Source organism: Grammomys surdaster, unplaced genomic scaffold, assembly GCF_004785775.1.
Source record: "Grammomys surdaster isolate TR1022 unplaced genomic scaffold, NIH_TR_1.0 125934, whole genome shotgun sequence".
NCBI classification, from domain to species: Eukaryota; Metazoa; Chordata; class Mammalia; order Rodentia; family Muridae; genus Grammomys; species Grammomys surdaster.
The window spans coordinates 1089274-1105403 of NW_021620757.1; positions in this window are offsets into that span (position 1 = coordinate 1089274).

Here is a 16130-nt window from a genome sequence, read left to right on the forward strand (position 1 = left end):
GCTCTTCTATTTTTTTCAAGTGATATATGAAATGTATATCACACACATACATACACACACACACACACACACACACATTTGTTTGTTTTAAGATAATGTTTCTCTGTGTAGCCCTGGCCATACTGGAACTCACTCTATAGGTCATGCTAGCCTTAAACTAAGAGATTTACTTGCCTTTGCCCCACTCCCCTCCCCCTCAGTACTAGGATTAAAGGCAAATTGTTTATATATAATTTATATTGTATATCTTATATATAATATATGTAATTTTATATATACACATATAAAATGTGGTATGGTTATTAACCACAGTATGAAGGGATGAGTGCAAGCAAGGGCACAATGAGACCACCAAATTGGGCCACTCTGTGGGTAGAAAGAAAGGTTTATTGGGGATCAAACTATAGCCAAGACTATCGTCTCAGGGCTGTGGGGAAGAGAGAAGCCAAATGGCATTAAAAACAAGCAGATTTTTGTATGACCGTCAGTAGTGTAGGGGATTTGAGCTGACAAAGGCTGACAGCTAGATGCCCATTTCCAGAGATGGCTGCCCTTGGGGGGTAGCTCAGGGAGGTTCCTGGCAAACAGAAACCTACCCTTAGGCCTCAGTTTCTCCCGCCAGCGTCCTGTTTAAGACTTTGTCACCAACACTGCCATTGGTGTGGGGACTAGGAGTTGGGGGGCACTTTGACCGTAATAGTGAGGAAGAGCTGAGCCTCAAGCAATGAACAGGAAGTGGATGGGGGTGGGGAGGGTTCAGGTAGCAGCAAAGACTCTTCCCGTCTTTGACGGGTGGTAACATTGAGCAGTGGACTCATCCTTTGATCTTTATAAATTCCAGCAGCCAGAGTGAAGTTTATGACAATTTGCTCTTTTCTGTCTTTAATATCTTGATACTATGTTTTCAAAACGAATAGACACCATTTAAAAAAGATTTACTTTTCTCTTTTTCTCTCCTCCTCCCCTCCCCCCTTCCTTATGTCTTATGGAAAGGGGTGGAGAACCAAGGAAGCGATGTTGAAGAGGGGAGGCATTTTGAATGAACTTGGATGTCTCTGACTAACCAGTTTAGCCTCTGAAAAGGTCTAGAAACAACAGTTTCTCCAGGGTGGAGTGCAGAAGGCAAGCCAGGGCAGGCTTCACCATTTCGGGAGAGTTTGGGGGATGAGGCTGGGAACTGAATTCAAACACAATATTTTTGTTCTTTAGTTTTTTCTAAGGAACTGCTTTGCCTAAGGAAAGGGAAGGGACTAAACAATTGCAGACTCAACTAGCTCATTGTTAGGATTGGATATTCTTGCCTCACAGCCCATAAATTACGTTATCTATAACTAGACATCAAAATGAATGTGCATACCAAATGAACTTTTTCCTAAAGAGAAATTTCTCGTTGGAAGTAGTGACTAGACCGCAGGATTAGTCATGTTGTTAAATTTGTCTAAGCATCTCATTAACAAGATTGGAGCTTTCCAAAAGCTTGTGGTAAAGGTAAAGGGTCATTAACACTAAATACCCATACTAAAAAAGGATTTATAAAATGAATATGTTGATTATTTCTTGTTGGTACTAAAATAGTGCCAGGCTGGGTTTCTAGATGTATAGAAAAACACATACACTGCAATAGAAATCTTGGACTGTGCCTGCTATGGGCCACCCTCTTCCCTCTTCATGGTTCTTCTAAGATGGGGAGTGCACAGTGAAGTGAGCCTTCGGATTGTCTGGCTGGGGTGGGGGGGTGGGGTGGGGTGTTTTGATGCAGTCTCTGGCTGAGCTGGGTTAAGCTGGACTGGGCTAAGGATGACTACCCGTGCTCTCTCTGTCTTGGAAGCAGAAGAGTTTTTATTTGACCCTTCCCTTTACTACTCCAATCTTAAAAGAGCAGCCCAAAGATCACAGTCACAGGCTCCACGGCCTTCCCCCAATGCTCTTGGCTCCTCATTCATCACCAAGTCTTTATCTTTTTCCAGCTATAGAGGCCAGGCTTTGAAAGGTCAGGAGCATCTTTCTTGTTGTCAAACCCAGTACTCAACTGACTTAACCTTTCCATACTAGCTGATGCTGTTGCCTTTGACCACCCCTTTCCCTTTGAAATACTTTCTCCTCCTGATTTCTCTGTTTCAAAGAACAGTGAGATTGTAACCATCTCTTCTTCCTTCCTCCTTGGTTCAACCTTTGAATACTGATGCAAGCTCAAGTTCAGGGTCCTCTCTCTTCACTGTCTATTCTTCTGGGTTCTCCCATTTGTCTACAGTTGTCCTATTAGCTGATGCTAATGTGACCCGTGTTTCTAATTCTGTCTTCTTTCACCATGCATCCTCATGTATTTGATGGGAACAAGAGATAGAAACCATGTCTGGGTTTAGCAGGAAATGTCATTGGTTTTGTCTTGGTCAGAAGCCAAAAATGGCAAAAAGGGGCTTTGGCTCCTGCTCTGAGGTCTTGCTGTCTCTATTCTCCTTTTATACAACTAGACGAGCACCACTGCCTAGGATCTATACGTAAGGATGTTACTGAAATTGAGAGGTAGGTAGACACAGCGTTGGCGAGCCAACTGGCCAGCTCACCTCCCCAGGCCTCATCAATTTCTGCCATAAGTCCTTTGAGGCCCCCAGACCAGCAGTTAGATAGGAACCCATTTCCAGGAACCCACTTCTGCTCCCCAGAAGCTCTGCTTGCTAGCAGTCCTCACCTGTGAGCCTAGACCACAGCAGCTCTTGTAAAGGAAAACATTTCACTGGGGCTGGCTTAGAGGTTCAGAGATTTAGTCCATTATCGTTATGATGGGGAGCATGGTGGCCCATAAGGAGACATGATGCTGTGTGTTCTACATCAGAATCTGCAGGCATCAGGAAGAGAGAGTGAGCTACTGGGTCTAGCTTGAATTTCTGAAACCTCAAACCCTATCCCCAGCAACACACTTCCTCCAACAAGGCCACTGCCTAATCGTGCTACTCCCTATGAGCCTGTGGGGATTGTTTTTCATTCAAACCAGCACATAGTCAGACCAAGGTTTCAAAAGCATAACTCGGATCACTATCAGTTGTCTGATTAGCATTTACCACTTAATATGTTTGTGAGGTTATCTGAAATTCTTGCATTATAAAACTCTCCAGGCCTGCCATGCTCTGTCCCCACCTTATCACACACTCTCTCCCTGCTCTCTAATCACGATGCCCTTTACGTTCTGTAGGTATCCCAAGCATCAACCTGGCCTGGATGTGGTACAAGGTGTTCCCTTCACCAATGATGCTCCTTTCCCAGCTTCACAGAGTTGCTCCTTCCCACTCAGTATCTTCTCACTTAAGAGGTTGTCTCTGCCACTGAAACTAAATCGCTCATTCCCCACTTCTCATCCGCTTTCTATACTCTCCACACTATCTAACACTGTATCGTCTTCTTGCTTATCCATCAGAGTAACCTCAACTTTTAAGGACAGAGTTTTAAGCGTCTCATCAACATCTGCTTTTGTTTGCTGCCTAATTCTCAGTGACTCAGCCTCGTAAAGGCTCAGTACATTACTGTTAAACAAATGTTTTATACCATTGTCTCAACTACTGCTCAAAGTGATTACATACATACATACTAGTGTGTATGTATTTATTTATGTATGTGTGTGTATGTGTGTATGTATGTGTGTATATATGTATGTATGTGTGTATGTATGTATGTATTTCTTCATTTAAATCACAAAACAACTCTGGAGCCAGGTATGAGTCTTTCCATAATTTACTGATTAGGAAAATGCAGCCTGGAGAGATCACAGCCCCCCGGGATGCTGTGGTTTCATCCAGATAACCTACCTCCAACATCTCTGCTGCTACCCATGGCAGTTCACTGCTTGGTTGAGGTTGCCTGTCTCAGGTCTACCAGTATAATACCCAGGAATATGAGAGAGGGAGAGAGAGAGAGAGAGAGAGAGAGAGAGAGAGAGAGAGAGAGATATCCAGAGGAAGTTAAGAGAGCTTAAGTCTACATCATACTCTTGGGAGCAGTGGTGCATTGGAGAAGGGTGGGTCTCTGTGACCACCACAGCCTGCAGAGGAACAGCCCACAGAGGCAAGAAGACAGTTCAGTTCAACATGAACTATAATAGCCAGTGTTGGTTCAAACTTGGGAGTCTGGTTTCAAGTAGTTTATTTGAGTCATATTTAAACATAACACAATTTGGTGAAATTTTTCCTAGTGTCTTAGTTAGGGTTTCTATTATTATGATGAAACGCCATGACCGAAAGCAAGTTGGAAAGGAAAGGATTTATTTGGCTTACACTTTCACTGTTCAGCAAAGGTAGTCAGAGCAGGAACCCGGAGGCAGGCGCTGATGCAGAGACCATGAAAGGGATGCTGCTTACTGGATTGCTCCCCCATAGCTTGCTCAGCTTGCTTTCTTACGGAACCCAGGACCATCAGCTCAGGGATTGTCCCAGCAACAATGGGCTGGACCCTTCCCCCATCAACCACCAATTAAGAAAATGCCCTACACTGTAGCTTGTAGCCTACAGGCTTGCCCACAGCCCTCCCTCCCCTTAAATGACTTTAGTCAAGTTGATATAAGACGTATCCAGCATACCTAGTGATAATGAACTCAATCTGGTGTGTACAATGAAGCATAATACATTTCCTTGAGGAGTAAAGTGAGCTAAATAAAGTCCAGATGTGACTACATTGAAACTCTCTGTAAAGTACATGTGACATCTTCCGTAAAGATGGGTTCCATAGATTGACTGAGAAAGAGGAGCTGGCATTCCATCTCATGTGCTAACATTCCAGCTTTCCCTATTGCTTATCTGTCTCCCACAGTGCACACCTGTACACCTAGCACTTAGGAGGCTGAAGAAGAAGGATCCCCATGAATCTGAGGCCAGTTTGAGCTATACCATTCTGGTTGGGCTTTAAAAAAAAACAACCTCAAGTGCCCAGGAGGAGATTTGTCCATTCCCACCATTCTCCAACACTAATGGAGATGGAGAACATGAAGACAAGTGCCCACATTCTATTGGGAGAGTTCCATGCTGCACACCTGAGCTCGTATTCCAAGTGTGATTCCCCAGGACCCGTGATGCATTGCCTATCTTAGTTAATGCAAGCTGTTACAACAAAATAGCACAGGCTAGGGATTTACAGACCCTAGGAACTGATTTCGTGCTGGTCCAGAGGCTGAAGAGTTGAAGATCAAGGTAGTCTGGTGATTAGCAGGGGACGGCCTGCTTCTGCAGACAATGTGCTGCTCACTATGTCTTTCGGAGCAAAAGGGTTACAGAGCATCCTTGAGCTTCCATGTAAGGAATCTAGTCTCTATGAAGGCTGCTTTTCCTAAGGGCCCTCTGTCTTCATACCATCACACTGAAGATTGCCAGTCAACATATGTGTTTGGATGGGACACAGACATTCAGATCATAGCAGAGGGTTCAAGTCTCTCCAGGGTCTCAGGTGACCTTGTTATTGCCTTTCTGGGTACAGTGTTCAAAAGCACCTCTCATTCTTTTTTGGGGTGCAAGATTCCTGTCAGCGGAGATTCTTTACAATTCATTCTCTGAACTCTTCTACTCGTGTCTACTTAATCCTGAATTTCCAACAATCCTTACCTTCCCAGTCCCAAGGGGACACTAATTAGATCTTTGGTTATTTCCTGTGGCTCTGTTCTGACCTCTATGACCTCATCAAGTCATGGCCTTTCCTCCTTCAGTTTCTGAAATCATCTAAATCTGTTTCTTGGACACCAGCTGTAGTCTGTCTGTAATCACCTTTGTTGCTCAACACCACCTGATGTCACAAGTTTCTGGGTCCACTTGACCAACCAAAGCCCTTAGGGCACAGGAGTGTGTGTGTGTGTGTGTGCGCGCGCGCATATGAGTGTATGAGGGTCTGTGGATGTGTGTATGAGTGTGTGAGTGTGTATGCCCAGCACTGCTGATGGATTTCGATGACTTAATTTACTTTTCCCTCTGCTATAGGAGATGAGACTAGATCTGCTCCCTGCCCAACTTCAGCATCCTAGTGTAAGGAATATCAAATGAGAGTCTTTTCTATCAAATACTGTAAACTGTGTGTTTAGGACAGGAAATTCAAGTCTTTGTATTTCCTCCCTACCTTGCAAATGTTTTACTCTCCCTACCTCTACTGTAGGGACACAGTAAAACATTTGTTTACATAAAAGCCTGCTACTGCCATATTCCAGGAATTTGATAGCCTGGAGCAGTGACCCCTTTCCCCTTCCTTTGCTTCTGGTGCACTAATACTTTTCAGACTAGCCAATTAAATTAAGACTGTGAAGTCAGATACCAGTCAATGGGAGAAGAACATAGTTATCACCCGACTCAGAATAAAAACCAAATGCACTTCCTGTCTCTGTGTGTTCATTCTTCCCATCATATCCTCTTGATCAAGAGTAAAGTTTCCTTTGTCCAGGCTCTTCAGGTAGTATGGTGATCTCTTTATTTGCAATCCTGAATTTATTTCTAACACCAGGACCCTTTGATCCCTAGCTACAATCTAGGTTTATGCAACATCCCTGGGGCTTTCCAGGAGTCCTGCTGTCAAGCCACAGGGACAACTGTGCCTGGCTTTTCTGCTTCCTTCTCTGACTACCTTCCCACAAAATTATAGGGAGCAGAAAGCCGTGACTGTAATCAACCTGGCACATGTAGTCAAGAATCCAGAGAAGCTGCCGGTGGCCCACAGGCCTTCCCACAGTAGAACACCACCCTGGCTCCTGTCTGAGCCCTGGATCTGCTCATGATGTTGCCAATGATAGGAGAGCAGTAAGAAGTATTTATAGAAACAAGTGTGGCCTGGGGCGACTAAGCTGCAGCTAACAATTAAGAAGCCGCAATTCTCATACACACTGACATCTGAGAGAAGTTCTTGTTAGTCAACTTTCTCTTAATGTAAAATAAAAATACCCAAGATAATTAACTTAGAAAGAGAAATGTTTATTTTGGCTCACTGTTTGGAAGATTCTAGGTCATCACCAAAAGGCTCTATTGCTTTAGACCTGAGGCACCGTAGCAGAGTAGAGCAAGCCTGCTCACCTCTCCACTGGAAAGCAAAAGAGAAAGGAAAAGACTGGGGTTGGATGTCCTACACCCTTCAAAGTGACAACTGCAATGACATATGCCTCCCAGTAGGCCCCACAACCTTGAAGGTTCCCTACTGTTCCAACACTACCTTCTTCTTTTGTTTTTTTGTTTTTCAAGACAAGGTTTCTCTGTGTAGTCCTGAAACTTATTCTGTAGACCAGGCTGGCCTCAAACTCAGATCCACCTGTCTCTGCCTCCTGAGTGCTGGCATTAAAGGTGTGTACCTCCATTCCTAGCTTCAATTCTGCCATTCTAAAGAGCAAGACACATGGACCTTTGGGTGACAAGGAGGGACAAACTGTAGTGTAGCCATGTCAAATCTCACTTTTCATTGTGGCTACTATTTCTTTCTTATTCATAGCATTCTTTCTGACATGGTCTTTCCATATGTTGTGAGCAGCCAGCAGTAAATAAGACTCAAGTGGGGAAGACGAACCTGGAGGTCAGTTTAACTCTGCCTGTGGGGACAAATATCAACATTTCCACCCCTTCTTCACAGGGGTGGAGTCCTGGGCATTGGCATGTATCCAGGGCAGTTTTCTTCCTCCCCCAGAATTCACCCTCACATACAGAATAGAGTTTAAGCACATCCATGCAATGTACAAGACCCTGAGCAATTTAACTTGACTTGTTCTTTTCGTATGTATTCATGCATATCCGTGTGTGTGTGTGTGTGTGTGTGTGTGTGTGTGTGTGTGTGTGTGCTGGTGCACATGTATGTGGAGACCATCAGTCATCTTTGATGTCTTTCTTTGTTGAGGTTTGGTCTTTTGCTTGTATTGTAATGCTAAATACTGGTAGCACCCAAGGCCTAGTTGTGTTCAGGGACAAGAGAATCCACACTTACAATGTGACCTTGCTCCTTATTTTAAAACTATTGGTTAAATAAGATGCCAACAGCCAATAGCTGGGCAGAAGAGATATAGGGCTGGTTTGGGGTTCCCAGACTTGGAGTCAGAGGAGAACCATAAGGAGGGAGGAAAGAAGGTAGAGAGAGTAGGGAGTAGGGAAGGTGAATGAAAATATAGGCATGAGGGTTGGCCAATCAGAGTGAAGGGCTGCCCAAATGGAACATGGCAAATTATAACTTGGGGTTATTGATGGGGAAGTAGATTCTAATAGCATAGTGGGTCTGCCCAGTTTTCATGCTAATTGGGGCTTATTATAATTATAAAGGTTGTGAGTATTTTATCTGAGAACTGAATAATCAAAGGTAGGGTAGAAGCTTCTGGTTGAGATTAAATATTTTCTACCACACTCTTCAATCCCTCTCTATGTGGCAGTGAATTAGTTCATCTGTTCTATGCTACCCACCAGAACCCTCTGGGTTCAGAAATGAAAGACAAATAGACACTGGCTTAATTTTCATATGCCTTGCCTAACTCAATGGCAGGGTACTTCTAAAACTCCCGGAAGCCAGCAAACACCCCCCTCCAGCATTCCTGACTTAACACCTCCTAAATCTATATTTTATGTTTGCTGCCCTGGCTCCTTCTGGGCAGCCCCCTATCTTTGCTGCCCAAGAAGCTTCTGGGGACCGCTTTCCTTCTTGTACATACATCAGCCATTACTTCCTCCTATTCCTTCCCAGCATGGTCTATCCTACCGCTTCTCCTGGGGGCCCTTCTTTCCTCTCCTTGCATTCTCCCTCACCCCAACCCAGAAGTCCCGCCTCTTTCATCCTGCCCAGTCACTGGGCATTAGCTCTTTATTTATCAATCAAAAAAACAATTAGAAACAGAGACTTAGGGCACACAGATTCCCAGTTTTGGGGGCCAAATTAAGACAAAGCATTAGAACCAATTCCTTACATCTCTACCTTGGGTTTTTGTTACCTTTTGAGCCAGTGCCTCTAACTGAATGTGGGAGACACACCCTCACCTCCTAGACTTGTGCCATTTCTGATTATCATGGAGTCATTAACCTTGACAGAGAGGACATTCCTCAAAGGAGGAACATAAAGTAAAATATACAAACAAGCCTTTAGTGCACAGCAACAATTGACAGTGGTGGAGGCCCACACCCTGCTGGCTCTATTCCAGGGGCAGGAACCATGTAATGCTGTCCCTTACACATGGCCAAGCAAGACATGGTATGGCTTGTTTGACTAACAATACTCATGTCCCAAAAGCCAAGTGTAGCATGTATACATGGATTTCTTTTAATACCACGTCTTCCTGGAGTCTTTTACTTAGCTTTTCTTCCTTATATAGAAACACGATTTATCTTTCATTCTATCATGGAATATCCACCAGAGAAGATTGCTTGGACATGGATTTAAGCCAATAGAAAGTCTTTGTTAGCTAGCCAGTGACTACACAGAATGTTTAAGATCCCAGCATAGCCCCAAGCCTTTCCCAGGGGGAGCTTTTAAGCACAGAAACCATGTCCTGTGTTGACATACTTCAGTTAACAAAAACAGCTAGTGAGAAGCAGAACTATAGAAGCAAGGTTCGTATATTTAGAGACTTTCCCAGACTATAGACTTTGATGGATTAGGTCTTTGTTTTTGTTTTGGCAGGTGGTACTGTCTACATGTTGAGTTTTGTGGCCTGAATGGTACTTTCATTACAGAGTTCGTTGAGCTAAGGTCTGGGGGTCTGTTACAGCTTTGATGAACACATGATCATTGTATACATTTTGGGGGAGTACAGTGTGATGTGTCCCTTCCCTTATACATTCTGTACTGATGCAGTCAGGGTAATTAGTCCCTCCATTACCTCAAGCGTTTGCCATATCTTGGCAGCCCATACCTCGTTTTTATCTGATCCTCTGAGTGTTAGAGTGAGTAGCTCGAACCTTACATCCAGCTAGGGAGATTTTAAACACCCTACAAGATCTCTCATCTTTGCCTACTACTGTGCATAGATACATTTTCCAATGTCTTGTCAAAGTTTAATTATCTATAATTTACACTGACAGATGTTCAATAACGGACACGAAACTGTTCTTTGTGCATATATTTGTAAGTGTGTTTATGATTCGTTGGAAGAAATGGATACAATCTATTTTAATTCCATTCTACTATGTCCAACTGACTTCTATAAGGTTCATCTGACTTCTACAGATCAACAGACAGGAGCTACAGCTCTCTCCAACAGGCGTGGCTAGTACATCATATTGCTTGGAATAACCTTAAAGGCAACAAATATGATAATATAAAGCAACGAATATAATTTTATGTAACTGATGATTCCACACCACTAATAAGAACCAGTGTTAGGTGAGGTGGAGCCTGTGTTTTACCATTGATGAAGCTGAGAAAAAAAAAGATGCAGCTTGTGCCAGCCTGAACTTCATAGTGAGTGGGAGGCTTGTCCAGGCTCCTTCATAAGACCTTGTCTTAGAAAAACCAAACCAGACCAAACAGGAAGTTCCTCGAGCTAATGAGTGAATTAGTGTTAGATACTCACACGCCAGCTTCTTTAGAGGCTACTTCAAGGATCGGCTCAACAAAAACCCTCACAGGATACTGACTCAACTCATTAATCAAAACCACCCAAGATAGGAAAGACGTTTTCTTGCTTGCAGATGGCATCAGAGCCAATAATGAGAAAGGACTGGATGGGTGCAGAATAACTGCTAGGAGGGGTATTGATCAAATAAAAGTCTAAAGCAGTTTTCCTTAATTTTTTTTTTAAACTTTGGTTATAGGATACGTAGCCCAGCAGTTAAAAACACTTGAGCTCTTTCAGAGGACCAGAGTTTGGTTCCCAGAACTCATAAAAAATACTCACAACGGCCTATAGTCCACCTCCAGGGGATGTGACATTGACATCTTCTTCTTGCCTCCAAGGGCATATACATATGTGGCATATGTTTACATACATGTATACATAAATAAAAATAATAAAAATAAATCTTTTAAAAATTCACATACATTTGTTTTTATTTATTTATTTATTTATTTATTTTATGCATGTGTGTAAGAGACAGAGACAGAGAGAAAGAAAGTACTATCTCCCTGGTCTTCTAAATATCTTAATATAGTAATCAAAGCAATCATATCAATACAGAATATCTATACAATCTATATAATTAAATAATATGTCACCTTTAGCTGTCAATATAACAAAGTATCCTTTTATCCAGAAAAGCACCAAAAATGTAGACTTATGAAATATTTGTTTCCAATATGTAGAAAATTTAGGAGAATTTTGAGAAATTTTTTTATTTTTAAAATTATTTTAATTACAAATAGGTATGTGATTGAGGGCATGGGTGTTGGAGGAGGCCCCTGGTGTTGACTCTACCTGGAGCTGGAGTTATGGGTAATTATAAGCCATACAACGTCGATCCTGGTAACCAAACTCAAATCCTCTACAAAAGCAGTAAGTGGTCTCAATCATTGATCCAACTCTGAGAACTTTGAGCCCTTTTAAGAATTAAGAATTATTTTTTAAGCTCAAGTCCAAGTGGATCAAGGACCTCCACATAAAACCAGATACACTGAAACTAATAGAAGAGAAAGTAGGGAAGAGTCTCGAATACATGGGTACTATCTATTAGGGAGATGGGTACTGTACATGGGCACAGGGGAAAATTTCCTGAACAGAACCAATGGCTTATGCTTTGAGATCAAGAATTGACAAATGAGACCTCATAAAATTGCAAAGATTCTGTAAGGAAAGAGCACTGTCAATAGGACAAAACAGCAACTAACAGATTGGGAAAAGATCTTTACCAATCCTACATCCAATGAGGGCTGATATCTAGTATATACAAAGAACTCAAGAAATTAGACTCCAGTCAATCAAAAAAAAACCCTATTAAAAAATGGGTGCAGAGCTAAACAAGGAATTTTCAACTGAGGAAAATTGAATGGCCGAGAAGCACCTAAAGAAGTGTTCAACATCCTTAGTCATCAGGGAAGTGCAAATCAAAATAACCCTGAGATTCCACCTGACACCAGTCAGAATGGCTAAGATTAAAAACTCAGGTGACAGCAGATGCTAGTGAGGATGTGGAGAAAGAGGAACACTTCTCCATTGTTGGTGGAACTGCAAGCTGGTACAACCACTCTGGAAATCAGTCTGGTGGCTCCTCAGAAAATTGGACATAGTATTACCTGAGGACCCAGATATACCACTCCTGGACATATACCCAGAATATGATCCAACATATAACAAGGACACATGCTCCACTATGTTCATAGCAGCCTTATTTATAATAACCAGAAGCTGGAAAGAACCCAGATGTCCTTCAACAGAGGAATGAATACAGAAAATGTGGTACATTTACACAATGGAGTACTACTCAGCTATTAAAAACAATGAATTCATGAAAATCTTAGGAAAATGGATGAGACTAGAAAATATCATCCTGAGTGAGGTAACCCAATAACAAAAGAACACACATGGTATTCATTCACTGATAAGTGGATACTGGCACAAAAGCTCGAAGTACCCAAGATACAACTCTCAGACCACATGAAGCTCAAGAAGAAGGAAGACCAAAGTATGGGTGCTTCAGTACTTCTTAGAAGGAGTAACAAAATACTCACTGGAGGAAATAAGGAGACAAAGTGTGGAGCAGAGACTGAAGGAAAGGACATTCAGAGACTGCCCCACCTGGGTATCCATCCCATGTGCAGTCACCAAAGGTAGATGTTGATGTGGATGCCAGGAAGTGCATGCTAACAGGAGCCTGATAATAGCTGTCTCCTGAGAGGCTCTGCCAGAGCCTGACATATTCAGAGGCGGATGCTCACAGCTAACTATTGAACTGATCATGGGGTTCCCAATGGAGGAGTAAGAGAGAAGACTGAAGGAGGTGAAAGGGTTTGTGGCCCCATGAGGAGAGCAACAATACCAACCAACCAGAGCTCCCAGGGTCTAAACCATCAGTCTGGGAGCACATGGGGAGGGACCCATGGCTCCAGCTGTATATGTAGTAGAAGATGGCCTTGTCAGGCTTCGGTGGGAGAGGAGGTCCTTGGTCCCGTGAAGGCTGGATGCCCCAGTGTGGGGGAATGTGAGGGCTTGAGACGGAAGTGGGTGGGTGGGTGGGTGGGGGCACACCCTCATAGAAGCAGGAGGAGGGGGGATGAGATGGGGAGAAATGGGGAACGGGGATAACATCTGAAATGTAACTAAATAAAATATTTAAAAAACAATTATTTTATTAAATTAATAATTTAATAAATTATACATACACACACATATATACTGTCAAAATTATATATATATATATATATATTCCATTCCATATTCCTTCCCAACTTACTCTCAAATTCATGGCCTCTTTTTCTCTTATCATTGTGATAACGTCATACACATATACACACACAGAGAGAGATTTAGATTATAAATACAACATGTATATGATTTTAGGCCTAAGCATTTGGTATTAGATAACCAGTTAGGGATACCATCCCTGGGAAAAGCTAATTACTTACTTTTAAAAATTCTTCTTAAAATTTTCTATTTTGGAGCATTTTGAGACTTATTTATTTAACTGGTTTAATAAACTTTTAGGCAAAAGGGTAATTCCCAGCCTTTTCCATGGGATAGATTCTTGTTTACATTAGGATAGTCCCACAATGTAGCAAATTACTTTTATCTACCTGTTCTCATGATAAAACAATTAGAATGTTTTATACTTCTTTGTTATCTTGGATTTTTAAAATATGAGTACAAAGAAGATATCACGTTGAGTATAAATGATATCATTTATTATTATTTATTTATGCACTTATGCTTATTTGTTTATTGTGAGACAGAGTCTCTCTATGTCACCCTGGCTGGCCTTGAACTCTGTATATAGACTGAATTGGCTTTGAACTTGTATCAAACCTCCTGTCTTGGTCTAGAGTTCTGAGATTACAGGCTTGTACCATTGGACCCAGCAGCTTGATGTATTTTCGAATTCATGTGTGAGAGAGACATTACATTGTATTATCTGACTGTGTGTAGCTTTTATTTTTTTGACCTATATAATCTTGTAGGTTAATCAACCTTCTTACAAATGTCAGAATCTCCTTTTTTATGGATGCATAATGCTCTGATCCAGAGAATATTATGTTTTCTGTATTCATTCATCTGATTAGGGAGTGTTATTTCTTTGTGTCCAAATGTGCTTTCTATTGCTATGATAAACACCACAAGCAAAAACAGGATCATATGTTTGAATGTTTGGTTCCAGTTAGAGGAACTGTTTGGGAGGGATTAGAGGTGTGGCCTTGATAGAGGAAGTGTGTCACAAGGGGTGAGCTTTGAAGTTTCAAAAGTCCAAATCAGGATCAGTCTCAGTTTCTTTCTCCCTGCAGTTCAGGATGTAAGTTAGCTCTTAGCCTTTGCTCTAGCACCGCTGCCTGTCTGCAGCCATACTCCCCACAGTGATGATCATGGACTCTGAAAGTCTAAGCAAGTCCCCAGTTAAAAGCTTTAATATATAAGTTGCCTTGTTTATGGTGTTTCAGCACAGCGATAGAACAGTGACTACAGCACGCAAGAAACAGTTTATCTCAGCTTATAGTTATAGACCATCGTGAACTGAAGTCAGGGCAAGAGGCCATGGGAGAACACTACTCCTCATGACTTGTTCAGCCTGCTTTCTTATATCCACAGGACTACCTGCCCAGGCAGCTCACTTCTCCCAGTGGGCTGGGCCCTACCACATCAATCCATAATTAAGAAAATGACAAATCAATCCACAGATTTACTTATAGGCCAATATAAAACAATTGTCTCAAACACCTCATGAGGAAGCTAGCTCTCTCTCTCTCTCTCCCTCTCTCTTTTTTTTTCTGAGGAACTGCTCTGTTGTTTTGCCTAATGTCTCCACCAATTTACATTCTTGCCTGGAGTGCACACAGCTCTCCTTTGTGGGGCAGTGGACTGTGCCACCAGAGGACCATGACAGCCCATCACATAGCATAGTTCTCCATGGTAATGGGATATCTAGATAAAACTCTGAGTGTTTAGCCAATGAGCTTCCCTTCCTAGACATCCCTTTCTGTGAAAGATATTTCATCTCTGGTTCACCAGGAGTAAGACGTTCGTATCTTCATTTGCCATGAACAAAACAGTTTGGACAAGCAAGGACTGTCTTCTTCATCAAGAAGGACAAGGGGGGGGGGGCGCTTATGGAGCGGGAGAGGGTGGGAGCCCTTGTCATACAGAGCTGTGCCTAAGTCTCCTGTAGAGGGCTGCTGGGCTCCTGTTCCTAACTCCTTGAGGTCCCCAGCGATGTCTGGGTGCACAGAAGGATTGTAACCACCATTTTTAACTCCTCATGGTTGCCAGCAGCGTCTGGGTGCACAGGAGTTTGAGAACCACAGCGTCTGTCTGAGTCCCCTCTGTTTTCAGACATAGAAACACAGGTTGGGACCCCTATCTGAGGCTGTGTTTCGCACCTTCCCTGAGCAGTGTTGCTCAGCACCCCAGGGGCTAGGAAGAAACACAGCCTAACACCCCTGAATTTTGTCTTCCCTGAGTGGCACATTGGTTGCATTCCAAAACCCCAGCGACAAGGCAGACACGCAGAACGGCGCCCCTTACTACACACTGTCATCAGTGCTTGATCTCTCTGCTCCATTTGGGATATCTGTGCTCACAGGTGTGAGGCAACATGTCACTGTGGTGGATTTGCATTTCTTTGGTGCTTAGGGATATCAAATATTTTTCATATAAATGAACATTTAGAGTCCTATTTGTTATCATGTACCATCACACATCCAAATAGATTTGATAGTTGGATATGTTAAATGAAAAAAAATTTTTAATTTGAATTTGTTACTTAGGGTTTCTATTGCTGTAATACCATAACCAAAGTAACTTGGGAAGGAAAGAGTTTCTTTGGTTTACACTTTCTCATCACAGTTCATCACTGAAGGAAGTCAGGACAGGAACTCAAGCAGGGCAGCAATCTTGAGGCAGGAGCTGATGCAGAGGCCATGGAGGGATGCTGCTTACTGGCTTGCTCCTTATGGCTTGCTCAGCCTGCTTTCTTATAGAACCTAGGACCACCAGCCCAGGGATGGCACCATCCACAATGGGCTGGGCCCTCCCCATCAATTTAATTAAGAAAAATGTCCTATAGGCTTGCCTACAG